A 19,261-nucleotide genomic window follows, 5' to 3' on the forward strand; every position below is an offset into this window, starting at 1 on the left:
CCACATGGCTACTGGCACTGTTCTGTAAGTGCGTGATAATATTACACCTCATTATAAAATAAAGTTGGAAAGTGTTTTCTATGAGTAAAAAGGAGAGCATAAAGCAAATCCATCTCGGTCTGGACCGTGTATGTGTCGAAGCATGAGAACAGGTATATCCCCTTCAATACGGCGGTGTGCTCCGCCGGACTGCTATCGCTGAACGGAGCACTGCGCCGAAAAGTATGCATATCGCGCTAGTGTGATCAATGTGCAGTATCACCCTGATGTCATCTATAGACGACACTCGTACACACATGTCGTCGCGCGGATGTCGCCTATAGACGACACTCGTAGCGAAAAAGTTATCGCGTGCTCTTTTGCAATGTGTCTCTTGTTTCGCTCGGTCATGTTGATCTTATATTGCTATATTATATATTATATAAATGCATACAAGTATTTCAGAGTCATGACATTTTCTGTTATTTTTGGGCTTATCGGGATGACAAAACATGTGCTAAAAAGTAATTTTGAGCAACATCACGGACATGCTAAATCGCTGTTCGCAATCTCTCGCTTTCAATTCATATTGAACATAATTTCCTTGCTCTCGAATGTATCCTCAGGCTTTTAGTCGTTTAGAAATAGCTTGTCGAATCTATCCGATGAAACAGAGTCGCCATAAACTTTCAAAAGCATTCGATGCGCCTCAGTTGCACTTTTCTTCCAATGGAAATAGAAGATCAAAGTTTCCCTCAAATGGTGCTTATTTGCAACGAAACTTGGCATGTTCAATGCAGTAAAAATTGCACTTACTGTGCATACTCAATGATAAGTAAACAATATTTAGTTGTCAAATATCGACACGCCATGATTCCGCAAAAATTAGCTGTCGCCGTCGACTACTTATAGTACCTTGAGCTATCTTGTGGAAAGTAAGCATAGTACTTGCACTAATGCACAGAGGCAAAACAGAAGATAATTATTATGAATTTCATTTGCGAAAAATATTTATTTTTCAGCCAGCATGCAAAGGTCTGTCTCGGCGCGGAATCGTTTCGGAGGGAGAGTTGTGAATGAGAGATGCCAAACCGCATTGAGAAGTTCTGCGCGTTTCAAGACGGATGTTGAGAATGAATTTTCCAGCGATGAGAGCTGTATTCTTCGGTTTGTTCTACATCGGTTGCTGACGCAAATTCGTTTCGGATTTTCTGTGTTTTTTGTTCGATCCAACTGGAGCAGTGAAGCAAAAGGAATACTCCCCAAATCGAAACTATTCTACATGAATGAGCCGATTTATTTATTTTGTTGTATACTTTAGATGAGTGTCTACTGAACAATGTGTTTTAATGTGTTGTTTTCATATGAAAATTATATGTTGTAATTCTTCTTCGTATGATATCTCTCGAAACTGACCCCAAAATGCAGTACTGGTTTTTGCATGCGCATATGACAAAGATTTTTCGCCTTTTGCCTTTCTATTCTGTATGTTCAGGACAAACGTTCCCTACATCCACACGGTTCCTCAATACATGGAATTTTCCATTAGGCATTTCATCAAGCATGGGTGAAAGGAGCACCGTTTTGATTCGTGAACAAGTTCACTAGACATCAAAATTCATGAACTGATACATTGTTAAATTATTATTATTATTATTATTATTTATTTCTTTGTTCATCTGACAAATGTCTTAATGAATATAAACATAAAAAACAAATTTTAAAATACAAACATTAAAAACAAAACAAAACATTAAAAAACATGAATGCGTCCAATCCTTTGACGAAATCTGGTAGATGACTCTCCAAACTCGAACAGATCTTCTACTATCGAGAAAGTACGAATCATTCCCGTTACGGGTTCATTATGACCAAAACTAGAACGGTGTGTCGCGGGCTGTAAAAGGCTTGTTGAGCGAAGAACTCTGGATGGCGCACGCATATTGATGCGGGAAAGCAGCACGGGTGAGTCAATTTCATCGTTGAGTATCTTGGCAACGAGCGTACATTGTTGATGTTTCCGTCTTCGCTCAAGAGTATCCAACCCTAGCAAGAGACATCTGTCAGGATAAGGCGGAAGATTCTGAGGACAGCGCCATGGCAGGGAGCTGAGAGCACGACGAATAAACATTTTCTGTACTCGTTCATTACGTAGGATCCACGATAGTTGATAGGGCATCCACACTACAGAAGCATTTTCCAAAATAGGGCGCACTAATGAACAATATAGCGCCTTCAAACAATAAGGATCCGTGAATTCTCGGGAGATCCTCAAGATGAATCCAAGTTGACGGTAGGCCTTGGAAGCTAACGTCGAGCGATGTATGCTGAAAGTAAGCTTCGGATCCAGTATCACACCGAGGTCGTTCACCTGATTGACACGGGCCAGCACATGGTTTTCCAGAGAGTAGTCAAAGGATATTGGTTCCTTCTTGCGATGAAATGTCATGATAACACATTTGGCAATGCTTACTGTCATTTTGTTCAATTGACACCACACCCAGAAGCTGTTGAGCAAGCTTTGTAACTGACGGTAATCCTCAATGCATTTAACGGTGAGAAAAATTTTCATGTCATCTGCGTAGATGACAACACAACCTGGTTTCAAAAATGTGGTGACGTCATTGTAAAAAATGGCAAACAATAGAGGTCCCAAGTTACTGCCTTGAGGAACTCCGGAAGCGGCGGTGAACGGTATTGAAAGATGGCTTCCAAGCTTCACTCGAAGTGATCTCCCGGAAAGATACGACGACAACCACGAAACAAAACGGTCTGAAGCACCCAGGAGGCGCATTTTTCCAAGTAGAATCTGATGGTCGATGCAATCAAACGCGGCTTTTATGTCAGTATGCACTGCATCAACCTGAACCTTGTTCTCCAACTGATTGATGCACTTAGAGGTAAATTCCAACAAGTTTGTTGTCACAGAGCGCCCGGGCATAAAACCGTGCTGTGCTGGCGATATATAATGTTTAACGTGGAAGAATACCGCATCCTTTACGATCATCTCAAAAATTTTCGAAGCTGCAGATAGGCTAGTTATTCCACGATAGTTAGTTACATTGCGGTTGTCTCCTTTCTTGTATACGGGAAACATGAATGAGTGTTTCCAGATCACTGGAAAGGCACCGTTTTCCAGCGAAGCGGTAAATATTCGCGATAGCGGTACTGCAAAACTAGCCGCACAACGGCGAAACACTAGCGCCGGAATTCCATCAGGGCCAGGAGAAGTGGAACATTTTAAATTGTTAATTGCTTTTTCGACCATCAGCGGACTGACAACAAAGGTGCGCAGATCAATCAAATCCTGAGGAACGTGTGCTGCAGCAGCGTCAATTTCAGAAGCAGTAGCCACATTGGAGGCGGAAACAGATGCAAAGTGTTTAGAAAACAATTCACATGCGTCAGGTACGGTAATCGATTCACTCTCACCAAGAAAAACCGTTGAAGGGATGCTGGTCGATTTTATAAAATGTGAGATTAGAATAGTTCCTTGCTATGGTGGCTGAGAACAGACAAACGACTGCAAAGATTAAACCGTACCTGCCTCTTCTTAATTTTGTCAAAACAATTTGTTTTGAATTTTATCGACGGAATTTTGTTCATCTTTGTTTGTAAGTTTAGGATTTACGATAGTGACCCTTTCACTTACAACATCGAGTCTCTCTCGTGCGTTTGCATTTGATCTCATTATAGATCCGTCGAGCTGTCTTTGTTCATAACATATTGACTATAACTGAGATTGAATGCATTAAACAATCATAGCGTTAGATTTTCATTGTTTTATAATAAAAAGATAATTCGATAGTTTCATTTTATATTTATTGTTTCATACCATTTTTGCATAGCACTAAATACTGAAAAGCTCCAAGAAACTTCCGAAAGAGAAGGCATATGAGAATTCATGACTATGTGTCAAATGTTAGTTCCGTAAAAAGTGTGGCATGGCGATTTATGCCAACACTATAAAACCAGGAAAGCGTAGAGATCCGAAGAAGATAGATAATAAATTCGTTGTGTAGGGGAAATCGGGGTAAAACCGACACCCCTGATTTTTCCAGTTAAAAGCAATTTTTTGCAAATTTTCCGATGTTCCCTGTAAACACCTGTCATTTCTTACGTTTCGAGTCACCCTACAGCTGCGGAAGTCGCTTTGCTGTTAAAACAAACAACAAAATAGAATCGGTCAGCAAACAAGAGTTACTCCGTATAAAATTATGCTAGTGGAATTCAAGTGTTTTAGTCAGAAAATTTTGGAAAATTCGCTACTTCTGTGAGCTTAAGTCATCTTAGATCATTGTTCAATGTATTTAGTGAGACGGTAGGTAGTTTTGTCGTTTATCGATGCTCGAAAATTTTGTTTTGCAATTTCGAGTCTATTCGGGGTAACACCGACACCTGCAGTCAAGTTAAAACCGACACTAGGGTTTGTGTTTCACTGACAGGAAAAATGCGTCCTTGCTTTTTGTAGACAAAACGACATAGCTGGACTGATAAACAGCCAAAACAAACTATGAATCGGGCATGCAATCAAAAAAGCATGGCAGAGCATCAACGCTCATCGGCACATCTCCCGTGGATGCTCACCCAAGCTGGGACATAAACATAAGTGTTGGTTGAGATTTCTAGACCGGGATTCGAACATTCGTTCCGCAAACCTTAAGGCGGAATTCGACCTATTCAACATGATACATGCTACAACTTAAACGTAAACAACAATGGATATGATACTTGCGCTTTTTTTAAATTTTGTTTCCACCTCAGCCACTACACAGTAATGTGCTTTTGTTATTGTTTTTATAATCAATAATTTTGTTGCTCCATTATTCTGGTGAATTATGATAATCGTCAATCAATGACGTAGTTGCCCAAACATTGTCATGCTATACACGCCGCACCGATCCGCAAGCCATTGGATAAGGACAACATCGCTCAACAATAACCAATTATGTCGTAAAATAATACACTCCAATAAGCAAGAAGCATTGACTTGTAGCATGCATCAAATCGAATAGATGGAATCCCGCCTTTAGACTACATCAGCGGCGAGAGCTGTGAGGTTCAATTGCAGTTGAATTTGTTTGCTTTTTTACTATTCAAAATCTGAGCAATCCAATTACATACATTTTGCAACTATCCCCCACTCCCCTCTTGAAGCGTCCAAATAGTATATAGATAGCCTTTTGATACTTAGAAATTATTGTAACAAGTTTTAATTCGTTTCTCTAAAGATGTCGATCTCACCCGTACTCCCATTTATTTCACATGAAAACATCATTTTATTGTATTCAATCAAAATTCGAGTTCTACTCAAGAAATGATCATCAAATACTATAGAATGGTTCATTAATAGTTGAAGAGATGTTCTGTAACCATCCGGAGTCGAAGAAACATGGGAGGTCCAGGAAATATATGGAAATCCTTAGGGTGTCGGTTTTACCCTGATTTCCCCTACTAGCGAATACGAATTCGTGCCAAATTTTATTGAGGTCATATAATGTTCATTATTGGCACTCGTCCCGTTAAGGTCTCGTTACTTCGCAGGGTTCAAGCTCAGTACAGCACCATTTTACAATTGGTCCTGTTGGACGCAATAAAGTTTATTGAGCACTGAACCTTTATTTTTGCACTTCATTGTTCTAGCCCCGACTTAGGTTGCTTCTAATAATCTGTTCAAATACCGTTACGTTAGAATGAGGAGAGTATAACCGTTATTACGAAGCTGAATATGCTTACAGGTTTCAAAACAAAGCTTAGAATGGCTTGTAATTGACTGGTATTGTCCTGTGTGTTCATGTTTATACACGATATTTCATCGTGTTTTGTCTTGTTTACGACTTCGAATGTAACATAGGCGTTCAACCGATTGTTTGCAACCTATGGAAAGAAATGTTTTGAATTCCAGAGTGGAACATTCCACCTATTTTTGGCAAATTTTAGCAACAACAAATATATGACCTGGCACTCATCTGTTTGTACTAATATAGTGAAACCCCGATTATCCGTGGAATTGATTGACAATTGTCGTGTACACTAGTGGTTAAATAATGGAACTAGGTTTCGCGGATCATCCGCTCGCGGATATTCGAAGTTCTACTGTAACTGTGTTATAGCATTTTCATTCACAATCGCGAGGAAGATAATCGAATGCTTTGAAAACATAGTAGAAAGATCAATTGAGAACTAGTTATCTACAAGGGAAGGAAGAGCTACGTCATCGTCAAATATTCATATGAAGTTACAGTAGCATTATTTTAGGCGTAGCATTATATTTATTATCGAGCGATTTACTAGGCTGATTTTGCAATTTCATTGGCCAGAACGCTCGATGCCAAGTATTATTGAAGCTATGAATTCAATTAAGTAGAATGCAGGACTACCAAGAACAGCAATAATACTTCTAATGTACAATAATTCTAATGAATCCATGGAACAGTTCAAAACAATTCCACCGATTTCCTTTCGTTCGCCCTTCATTCAATCCTGTCAGTTTCCATAAAACTGGATTACACTAATTAAAATGGAAAATATTGAAGGCTCGGCCTTACTTCTCTATTGTCCTAAAACATGTTCTACATCGAAATGTGGTCAACAAATTGTACTTGTGTATTGAGGCAGGCAGAAAAAGAGCAGTTGACAAATTGCTTTCCTTTATTTGCAAGGTTCTCTTTCACCATTCGGATTGAATGGATTCGGAATGGAAAGTAAAAAATGTTTCTATTTTTTATTTCGGTAAATGCCGTCAGCTTACCGTACATGTCACGCCAAATCCGCAATATGTCAATTTTACATTGAGATCAATTTGTCACCGAAAAATTGCTCATTTAATGCTTCATCAACAACAATGAAAATGCCTTTCTCCAGATTGCGCCCCTGCAACGACTCCCAGTACCTGCCCAAGTATGTAAGAGCAGTAAATCTGCAATAATTGATTTTATTGAGGTAAATCTAATGAGCTTGAGAAAGAGAAATCATTTTTCTCTCCAGGAACTACGATAGATGACGTAAGCCGTTTCCTTAATCGCTTCTCCGAAGATACAGTGTCGCCGCCTACAATAGTTTCGAGTAGAAATAGAGTAACTGTGCTCTTTCCGGATTAGCACGCCTGAAAGCAGTTCTAAATTTGAAAACTTCATTTGAAATCATTAAATGATTTTGTGAGAAAGCTTCAAATTCGTTGTCCTGACCCTTATTCTTCCATACGACGTGTTCAATATCTCCTCTAAGCTCTGATTATTAAAATATAAAATCATTATTAGATACAATTTTTATTCAAGATCTCTACAGCACTCGCAAAAAATGTGATATTCTTTTGCATTAGATAATTATTCCATAAAAAGAATACAATTGTTCATAGTTTTTTTTTGTGAAAATGTGTTTGTTTCTTTCAAAAATTCATATCCATAATGCTTCATGTTCACAGGCTAACTTTAATCTTCGTAGCCACTATTACACATATGTTAACTGGAAAGTTTTATATTCAGTAAAGTCGAACTGTCAAATCGAAGTAAACAATCAATATCTTCTCAAAACTGGTGATAGGTTCTTGGTACTCGTCAGCTTCATGATTCTCCAATGTAGGAAAATTGGTCAGTGGTGGCAAAGTGGTCACGTGCTAGTTTTATAGAATAATTGACTATATACTAGAGATGAAACTGATATCCGGTAACTATCCGGTATGGTTTTTTTCCCTGAACTCGTCGCTTACTATATGTGCAATGTTGTATTAGTCCAAATGATTTTAATGCAGCAAAATGATTAATTACCTCGAATATACAGGACAGGTTAGAACTCATAATTCTTGTTATTTCATCGATATCAGAAACCAAACGCATTGTACCATATACCATAAAATGTTTTGTAGTGAAGTCTCTCAGACTTAAGACACACCCCACAAACCTAGAAAACCCTCATCAGAAAAATATCTGTTCTAGATTCCTTGTAGAAAACTTGATACTCTATTAACGGATATTCATTCTAAACGGATAATTTTATCATCGTTCATCATATCAACTCAAAAGTATGTTGATCCTTCTCCCTAAAATGTAACCCTTTCTTTGGTTCATGCACACATACAGTTGCCTCCAGTTTCATATTCGCTAAAAGCCGACTGCCGGATATCCGGCTATCCGGCCTTGAAGCTTGCCGGATATCCGATATCCGGTATCCGACCGAACTACTATCCGTTTCATCACTACTATAAACATTCTGTTCAACTTCTATAAGGCCAGGGTATGATCTTGCTGCTTTGTATCATTGTAAACAAACAACACTTCAATTTTTGTTCTAGTGCATTGATATATTGGTAAGTACCATACACTGGAAAATTTTCATATGTGTGTGTGCGTTGTTTCAGTTGTTTTGATCAATCAATCTGACATCTTAAGGTTTTCAACGGATGTTGGCATGATTGGTGGAAGCAGGAAAAGTATTTTTAACCAGGCACTTTGGTGGAGGCTCGTGCATGGTTTGGGCGGGATTCTGTGCAACCGGAAATCTTAAGATAGCTTTCACTTCCTTCAAAATGAATAGCATGTTCTGGAATCCTCTTTACTACCGTTATAGGGCCTGATCACGAATGTCACTTCACGGTGAAAAAGAAGTAAATTGTATACATTGGGCCTTATCACGAACGCCACTTCACGGTGAAAACGAAATGAAGTGAGTACAACTTTATTACGTACACTACGTGAGTGAGAAAATGTGGAAGAGTTCATCTGAAGGGTAAACTTGACAACACGAATGAACTCGGTGTTATTGTGGTTGCCATGGCCCCGAAAAAGTGTACACATGCCGTAGTTTTTAGACACTTGTGTTTTGGAAGATGAATGGAAGGAGAATAACGGAAAATGGAATAAGTTCGTTTTTAATTATATTTCTATTTTTTGTTAATCAACGTGTTCGTTGATACTTTTAGGGTTAAAAAGACAGTCAAACAAACAGCAATTTGCTAGCCTGGTGGCTTTTATGGAGCAATATCCCGACGTTGCTAAAGGATGTAAATTTGTTCCTCGGGTAACGTTAACTGCGCTGTGGTTGACACTCAAAGATTCGCTGAACAGCTTGGGTCCTCCAACACGTTCTGTTGCAGCATGGCAAAAGGTAAGCTGGTTAATCTTTGTTCTATTCACTTTTTAATTTTAATTTACTGCTTTCTGGTTGAAGGTGTGGACAGCACTACTTATGATTTCAACTCTTATTCTCGGGCCTTATTACGGTTTACACGACACGGTGTAAACAAAATGTAGTGAGTACAACCTTATTACGAACACTGCGTGAGTGAGGAAGTATGGAAGAGTTCATCCGAAGTGTAAACTTGGCATTTTATTACTTCGTTTTCACCGTGAAGTGACGTTCGTGATCAGGCCCATTGCTATTACGGCTGCCACCGTGTGTGCAGAATCCGGAAGAGTTCATCCGTCATGACAACTTTGATGAACTCGGTTTTATTATGAATACCACGATACTGTCATATCACGGAGAAAAACAAGTATATTTGTCACTTGTGTTTTAGGTGGTGAAAGCTAGTCACGCGGAATGGAGTTAGTTTAATTTCGTATTAATTTAGCTTTTATGCTAACAATTTGAATATTGTCTTGCTTTTTAGAAAGAAAATACAAACAAACAGCTAATTATCCGCCTGGTGGCATTTTTAAAACGAAATTCTGACGTTTCCAGAGAACATAAATTTGTTTGTTTGGATTTGGTAAATACGCTATGGGATGTGATTAAGGACTAAGGCCAATTGAATCATGGCTAAAGGTCTACTTCCGATTGTCCTGAATGAATATAATTTTATTGTTTCTATTCTTAGGATTAGACTAATAGAGAATTGCAAAACTACAAAATAGCAATGCGAGCCACTTAATAATCTCTTATTAAAAAGAACGATAATGACTCAATCAATCGATTAATTACTATGATTATGTATAACATTGATTTGTTGACATTTTGAATATAAAATAATAATGTATAACATTGATTTGTTGACATTTTGAGTATAAAATAATAACTATAAAGTTTTTCCAACATTGCAGAGCTGGTTTTTGTAATTTAGACATTTGCAGTTGGAGGACAAGACCCGAATCAGGACCAAACGAATAAGAATAAGGCCATTGTTTTTTTTTCTTTTTACGTAATAGATATTTTCAATGACACTGTTTTGAAGACATTCTTTGAATGAAAGAATATTAAAAAAGTGAAAATAAGTTTCAAGCAAGGAAAAAATGAGTCTATCATTGCAAAGCATTCACAAGATACTGTTTTTAAATTTTTCTCTAGTTATTTTTCTATGATGTTTATATCCGCCCAAAGGAAAAATGAATCACTTTCTGCTTTTGGCAAATTCTATGAATGCTTCTGCTTCTGACCGACGCTGCTGATCAGTTTCTGTTTAAAAAAATTCAATCAAACCACATGTCCTGTATATTAAATTACACGAGAACAGGAAGGATAAAAGGATTGAAATTCAGAATTCAGAAATTCCCATTCCCAAGTAGCCTAGATTATACTGATCGTGAGATGGACAAATTCGGCTTTTCTATGAGTTAAAGAAGGTATTATTATTCAACAAAATTGTAGAAATGGTTCTTACAAAATGATTCTAACCTTGACTTATACTAAACGCTTCTCACTACAGAGCTAAGAAAAAGAATATGCGAGATGTTCATTATTATACATAATAGTCATGTTTTACCTCTAAAGTAATTTATAGAAGGGAAAATAAAATTACATTCCCTTATGTTCAACAACTACATTATTCACGAGCAACCAAGTAATCCTCCTCATCTTTGAACCAGCGTTTGATTCAGCAAACTAACGCACCAAACAAATGTAGGGTAAATAATTTTGGTATGTCCGATTTGGGGTGTTTTTTTTTTTACTAGTAAATGCAAATCGATTTTTCTTCATGAAAATAACACATAATCGATACGAGTTTGGGTTTGTTGAAAAGCCCCAAGTCTCTAGTTGCTAATACTACCATAAGGTGTTGAAATTATTCAAATTTCTAAGTTTTTTTTTCGATTTTTCTTAAAGAGGAATTATGATCATGGTTTGACCAACTCTGATCATGGTTTGCCAAAAAATGATCATGGTTTGTCCGGTTTTAGAAATCACTATTTTTGAATGAAAACATTCGAATTCACAAGTAGATTTTGCATTTATCATTGCTTGAGTTTACTGTCATCATATTGATCAATTCATAATTTAGGATTCTTTCAGAATATTACCGTTTCTTGGGCATTTTAAAAGTGTTACCCTCAACAGAGAAACTTTATTTCTGCTATCCGCGAAGGACACAATAAACAAACTGCAGCGCGCCATGCGGTTGCCATAGAAATCATGTAGACAAAATAACATCATTGAATTGGACAACTCATGATCAGAATTGAGTTCATCAAAATGCGTTAATTTAATGGTTTGGCTATGTAAATCTGATTCAAATGGTGTGCAAGCATGATGTTTACAATATTTGTAAGTGTTATAATCCAGAAAAGGTCAGAACACGTGCGAAATAATCATCTGGTCATCGATTAAAAGCTAGCTCGAATGAGGAGCGCATTCACACAAATAGAAGGTGTATTTTATAATATTTTATTATCCCTTAAAACATGTGATTTCATAAAAGTATACTATAAAACTACTGTAAATCATGAAAAAGACAATTTTATTTATATGTTTTGAAACATTCGAATACCTTATTTGACACAGTAGCGCTGAATTATAGCATTCAAAAAAGTGGGCAAACCGTGATCATATTTTCAACTGGACCAACCAAAATCATTTACCTTATCATGGGATGGGCCCGAATAGTTGGCATCGAGGTATAATTGCAAACTTATCATTCTAAAATATACGCTTAATAAAATGAACTATCATCTCATACACTGTATTAATTTTACCTACATAACGTTCAAACGTCCGAAATTATGCAACCGACATAAGCCGCACCCCAATTTAACACATCTTGCAATTTTTTTTACAACGTAACCAAGTGTCATTGACGGTAAAATATATGTTTTGCATAGTCCAGTTCGATCGCATGTTTGCAGAATGTTTTCATCACTTTGAGTGTCCATTTTTTATAGCCGCATTTACTTCAATAGTCGACACATGGTCAAATAGTCAACGTTATGAATATGTTTTGGGTGTTAGTAATCAGTTGGCCTTATTGGAAGTTGATTATAGTGGTGAATCCTGGTGGGCATACAGGAAATCTTTTTTTAAGATAAGTTCTTCTGTTGCTGTGTTGAATTAAAGAGGCTTCAAACTTTTCAGTTCATTCGCTTCTAGATCTTCGGTCTGGCTCATCATTGGTGTTATGTTGCATTTTATCAACCTAGATCCGTCTAACAAGAATTTCCAGTTATTTTTTTCACTGGATTTAGATCGGGGTCCTACTGGCCATTCACGTGAATCGACTTTCTATCTTGTTGATATACGAATTTTTGGGGGGTGATGCTTTGCTCTGAATGGGGTCAAGCAGTTTTTCATAAGGATGCAATGTAATCTGACGAGTTCATCATTCAAGATGTAAATGCCAAGTCAACCATGCTTGTAGAACGAAATCCAAACTGGATCATCCGAGATCCTCCTCAAAAATTTAGCGGGGGCTTGTACACCGAATGTTTGACCGAATTATGTTAGGGCTGGTATACAAAACCTTGTGAATTTTTGCACGCTGATAAATATATCGTACTTTGCGTTTTAAACATTGCAGGATGTGTAAAATTTGGGTGCAACTATAGAATGTGGTCGAAGTGTATATGTATATTTTTTAACCGAGTTATTGGTTTTTCAAAATCTGAGATATAATGTTAATTCAAAATCCGAGTTCCCCATGTTTGGGCATTTCCAATAAAAATTAGAAAAATACGAAAAATTTGAACGATATATGAATTTTGTCTCTATTGTTGTTTTAATTGATTCAACCCCCGATACAGCACTCCTGCCATCCTACTTTCGCCATCGGTGACTCCATTAATCGTTTCTAAATGTATTCATTCCCAACATTTAGTGCTCCCTGGTGAAAAAAAAAGATAACCCGCCATCCCGGAGGGGTGTTTGTCTAATCCGGTTGCGTGTTTCCATCCCTTCTTCGGATTCAATTGCTGTCGTCAATTTGGCTGTATGCGATTAAGTGTCATCCTCGTGGCTGGCCTGAAGTTTCAACCGACAGAAGGGGGTGCTCGAGTGTAATTCACTCCTTCGAATATCAGTCACTCACAAAGTGACACATCCTTCTCGTTTCGCGTTGTCCTCGTTTCGCAAACAAAATAGATTCGTTCCACACTTGACAAAGGGTATGTTATATGAATTTTAACTGAACCCACGACGATACTTATATAAAATTAAGTTGCAAAATTATGATTTTCTCAATGGGTGGATGCTAATTCAAATCACTGGATGTTTGTGTTATTCAGATTGAAATGCTAACAACCGCATAAAAATGTTTGGAATAAATCAGAAACGAAGACTTCTTCATGAACCACGATAAGTGGAGAAAAGCTTCGTTTCGTATGACTGAGACATCATCATAATTGCTGGGACATAATTTAATTCCCAGACATTCCATGAAAAAGCGATCGACGTAAATAACACGGGAACTTTGCGAGAATTTTCATTTCACGAAACACAAATGATATCCGTATCGCGCGTGATTGCATTCGGAATGAATTAATTCCATCTCCGGTGCCGAGATGAGGAACCCTTCAAAACGGCAGCTGGGAACAGCGCTGTGGACGAGTTTATTAAAATACCACAATTCCATATGGCTGTAGAAAATGTCATAAAGTTTTTCCCCTCAAAATTTAGCAAATATTTCATATACCCTTCGATTGTACGACCGAAGTAATTAGAAGCACCAAAGCCATGCGATTGTATTACCCATTACAATCAAAAGTACAAATGTCTGCCAGCTCATATCGGTCATCAAACCATGTGACACAACACCGAAACAATGAATTGAAACAAAGTTTTGCATACTCGAATATGTAACTATAATTTTAATTCATTTCATTGTTTGCCCTGATTTACCTCTTTTACCCAACAATCGGTTGAAACAATACGCGTCCTTTTGGGACTTCACGCTTCTCAAATCGGCTCTTGCTAAAATAAAAAAAATAAAAAAGAGGGAAAGGACTTTCTGGCAAACTGTCTTCACTTCAGCGCCTTCCGAATTGGCAGGGGAATAATTGTTGGAGTGCCTCTCGAGAGTGTACAAAAATGTTGATACATTTGAAGTAGCTTCGTGATTTCAGACCACGGCTGTTCCGATGCCGGAGGAACAGAGGCGCGATTGAAACCCTTCGATTCGGTGGAAATCTGTCGCATACCATCAGAATTTAGCTAGGTTTTGCGAACTCAATATTGAAAAATCACTCGAGATGATGCTTCAGCGGCAATTCATTCAGTTCTTCTCGGCGGTCTGGAAAAGAGTTCGAGTGGTTGCTCGTTTCGATCGACCTTTCTCACGGTTTTGTTCTGTCAAGTTTGGTCACCTGGCGTGATTTTGCGGCCGTCTTGAGGTGACGGTGTGTAACTCAGATGAATAACGTACGGAACAGATTATTTCGACATAAATGCATGTTACTCATGTGAAGTTTCTTCTCGTGCTCATTCTTCGTGGGACCTTTCTTGCAAATTGTGTGTTTTTAAACGTAATTCCATAAAAGCTACTGTTTCGTTTTTACCGATCGATAGCTGTGTAACAAGCCATAGCTATTTTCTTGCCCAAAACCCTGCTTCAGTCCAACGATTTCCATTTCTGGTCGTTTCCCTGTTCACGCAGGCATGTAAATATCTAAGCTAATAGATCGGATTTAAAACAATTATGCCGGTAAAAAGGTCCAAGGGCCATTGTTTACCATCGTTTTGACATTTCTTTATCTACCAAGGTATTTTGCGTTGCCGGTATCCGTTGTTTAATGGCTCATCTTCTTTTCAGCGAACCTGGGACCCGGCACAAGCCCAAAGGACGCACAAACAAGAGCAAAAAAATGGGCTGACTTTGTTGTTACTATTTAGCAGTAGGAAAAAAAATCCTTTCGTTCCTACTTTCATTTGCGTGAATCTCGACATCTCGTAACTATCGGTGCGGTAGACATGACAGGCTTTTTAATCCTTGCCCTCCTAGATTTGATTCCCTGGATATGTTCAACTTAGGAGAAAAAAAGGAATCAGGAACGGCTGACAGCAGCAGTGTCAAACGGCAAATCTCATCCCGGCTCCCTTTTGCTACGGGCCCGATGTAATTCCCTCCAGGTAAAAGCTCTGCGTTCCGGGAGCAAGTGCTGGAGCACTTAAAAATGCAATTATTATCATTTACGGTGGAAATTTGCCAATAAGCCGAAATAGAGAGAATGAACAGCTTTCTTTGTTTGTCGGAATAACGGTCTTTTCACAGAGTGTTTAGCGAGATTATCATATATTCTTTGTCATAATGTGAGGATGGAACCGCGCACAGGTAAGGGAATGAGTCTGAATCGGTTTAAATGCCAGAAATAATATTTATATTAAATATTAAATAATGCGGTACTTGAGGGCATCGAGAGATACCGTCGATTTCAGAACGGCGGTAGGAATTGAGAAGGGACGCTGTACGGAGGGATCAGTACGGACGCCCTGCATAATAATTACTGGTTTGAAAAAGCAAATTGGTTTCAAGTGCTTTTTTTTCAATGATTCACAAATAAAGATGTCCTTCCTCTGCAAAGCTTTGGTGCTTCCCTTCTGCATTGTACGATTGAGCAGATGTTCAGGAAATTTTCTGTTTTATTGATTCAACTGACAAATTGATGTTGGCTTCCGTTCTACTAGCCTATTGTGACAAGCTTAAGGAAAAATGTTGTTTTGTGAAGTTAAAGCCAATATGGCAATCTCTCATAAGAATAATGAGAACCATCCTATTTTTTAATACTTCTTTCGTTACATTGTTCATACTTAAAGGTTTTTAGTACGGTACGGTACGGTAAGATGGCCGTGAATGCTCGGAATAAATTTGAAGTCCGAAAACAAAGATAGTTCAAATAATGAAACATCATTTATAATAGTTAATCATATGACATTAACGACCTAATAAACTTAATAAATTAAAATTTTACTAAGAACAAGATTAATTTATTTTCGTTTCTAATATACTTCTTTTTATGATGTTGTGTCAAGATTCCGGGAATAATAAACCGAGAACTTATTGTATTGCAAGTCGACGCACAGTGGGGCCGTTCTGAAAAAAGACGGTCATAAATCTATTCTCGTCTTACCTTACATTTTAGAGGTTGGGTGTCTTCAGAAAAGTAATTCAGAATGTTCATGCGGATAATTTGACTTTTACATTTAAACTCTTACTAAGTTACAGTCAAAATTAAAAAAAAAACTAACTTTTTACATTTACGAGATAGTTAAGTTATGTCTTCAACAAAATTGTAGATCTATTAATTTTATGAAACATTGTCGAAGATACATAGTATCTATCTATCATCAGTACTTCAGAGATATAACTATTTTTCTGAGAAGAGTATCTAAAAACTAGTTTTTTAACTTAATTTCTACCTAATTGCATTATATCATCTCAACATGTTTCACAAAGTTATAGATGATATTAAAATACATAACTTTGCTGAAGACACTATTAGTTTTTAATGACACCATTGCGATGTACAGTGGTTACAACGCAAAAATATGTCATTTTTACTTACTATATTATTCAAAAATGTGCACGTCTGTGCATCAACACTCAACGCCATTTTGTTCGTCAGGGTTTGGAGTATACAGCACACTGCTTTTCGCATTATTTACAGCACCTTTTACTCAATATTTGACTCTGTTTTCTTCATACTTTTGATTCGGCTCTATACTATTGATATAGGGTTGGGGAAAAAGAAATGTCGTATTTCTGATTGAAATTTAACGCTTTATTTAACATACTTAAAATTATCCAATTTAAGTCAAATATGCGCCATTTTGTTCGCAAACTTGTTGCCATTTAGAAGGCAACTTCATTATCCCCCACTTATAATCACCCCTACCACCCCCCCCCCCCAACCCCCTTCCTTATTCACAAAAAAAAACAGACAGCCAGTTTTCGCAAGCCTCTTTTGAGGCCAACTTAGTATAACCAAGAGCGTTTTGCATGGACCAGAAGAGATGATGACCACTTGGAACCAGGTCCGGACTATACGGTGGGTGCAACAGGATATCCCATCCGAGCTCCCGTAGCTTCTGGCGGGTCATCAAAGATGTGTGGGGTCGAGTATTGTCCTGGTGGAAAACAACACCATTCCTATTGATCATTTATGGCCGCTTCTGGTCAATCGCCTGCTTCAAGCTGCTCACAGTAGAGAACCGAGTTGAGGGTGTGGCCATAGTTGAGCAGCTCATAGTGGATGATTCCCTTCCAATCCCACCAAACACACAGCAAAACCTTCCTGGCCGTCAATCCGGGCTTGGCGATGGTTTGGGCCGGCTCACCGCGCTTCAACTACGACTTTTTTCGCTTTAGGTTGTAGTACGTGATCCACTTTTCATCACCAGTCTCCATCTTCTTCAAAAATGGGTCGAGTTCCTTCCGTTTCAGCAGTGCATCACACGCGTTGATTCGGTCTAGAAGATTTTTTTGCGTCAACTCGTGTGGTACCCATACATCCAGCTTTTTTTGAAATACAATCTTCTTCAAATGGTTCCAAACGGTTTTATGGTCTATACCCAGTTCCTGGCCAATCGAGCGAGTGCTCACATGCCGGTCTACTTGGATGATTTCAACGATTTTATCGGTTTCCGCGACTATTGGCATTCCAGTACGGGGTACCTTCGACAGCCACTACACCAGAACGAAATCGATCAAACCAACGCTGTGCTGTGCGAATCGTTACAGTGTCGAGTCCATAAACTACACGAATTTGTTCGGCCGCCTTCGTTGCAGTTTTACCTCGCAGGTAGTAAAAACGTAAAATATGGCGAATTTCGTGCTTGGTGCACTCCATCTTTGACGCGCTATAACTTGAGACTGAAAAAGAAAATCACAACACTGTCAAAACGACACTTGTAGCACAGATTGTCGTCTTTAAATAGCCGTATAGTACGATCCGATGCGATAAGTACAACACAAAATATGTTTAAGTGTTGCCATATATTGACAATATACGACATTTCTTTTTCCCCAACCCAATATTTATTTGCATTATATTAGTTTACAACTCAATTTCTGATTCGCTATCAGAGCTCAGAGCTCTAATTTGAGTTGTTTTGCAGTAGTTTCATTGCAGCTGCTGATAGCAATTTAAACTTTTTTGTTTGCATTCGCAAGCTACTTATCAGAGGGTCGGATATCATGAACAATCTTACAAAAACATCCTGATTGCTGGACTCGGCAAGTTGGAATTTGGAGGTTTAGAACAAGTATATTACCAATATGTTAATAGAAAATTTAGCATACATTGAACATTTTCTGGATCAATTTTCACAAAAAATTTTTAAATTTTTATTTCTATACTATTGAGGTTACTCTGGCAGACATCCGATTAGTAGAATTGCTGTGAAAATGATATCTGCTCCATGAATGAGAATTCGATGCACATATAATACCTCCCGTCATTTCCATGTTCGTTTTAATTCTAACTAAGTTTCAATAAAATTCAGTAGGACTAACTATTTATACTAGCAGATAGTTCAATTCTGTCATCAAAAAAATAATTTTCATGAAATTTTGCTGAAGATGCATCATTTTTGTCTCTTTATCATGCAGAGATATAATCGTTTTTCTCAGATGAGCCTTAAAACTAGTTCTTCAGCATTCTTTTAACTTTTCCTAATTTTTAACTCTCCCTAATAATTCGTCTCAAGATTAGTTCTGCTTGCTTACTATCCATCGTCAGTTCGTTTCCTTCAACCTAGGTTGGGCTTCAATCTATGTTAGGTTCAAGTACGCACTAAAGCATGGATTTGCTTGATTGGAACTGAAACCAGAAACAATAGACGAAAATGAAATGTTAGTTAGGATGAAATTTCTATTGTTCATGCATGCGCATACGGATACTGCGGGTACTTAGATGAACTGTCAAATTTCATTTTTGGTTCTTCAGTTTAGGCTGAAATGAGTTTGTATAAACCAATTCGAGCTGAATTGTTCGAAATATGAAAGGAGAAGGAAGGACAATCGCGCGACATTAGAAATACATATATATATATATATATATATATATATATATATATATATATATATATATATATATATATATATATATATATATATATTTTTTCCCAAAATATATTTTTTATTAAGGCA

The sequence above is a fragment of the Toxorhynchites rutilus genome, chromosome 1 (genome assembly GCF_029784135.1).
Source record: "Toxorhynchites rutilus septentrionalis strain SRP chromosome 1, ASM2978413v1, whole genome shotgun sequence".
In the NCBI taxonomy this organism is placed as follows: Eukaryota; Metazoa; Arthropoda; class Insecta; order Diptera; family Culicidae; genus Toxorhynchites; species Toxorhynchites rutilus.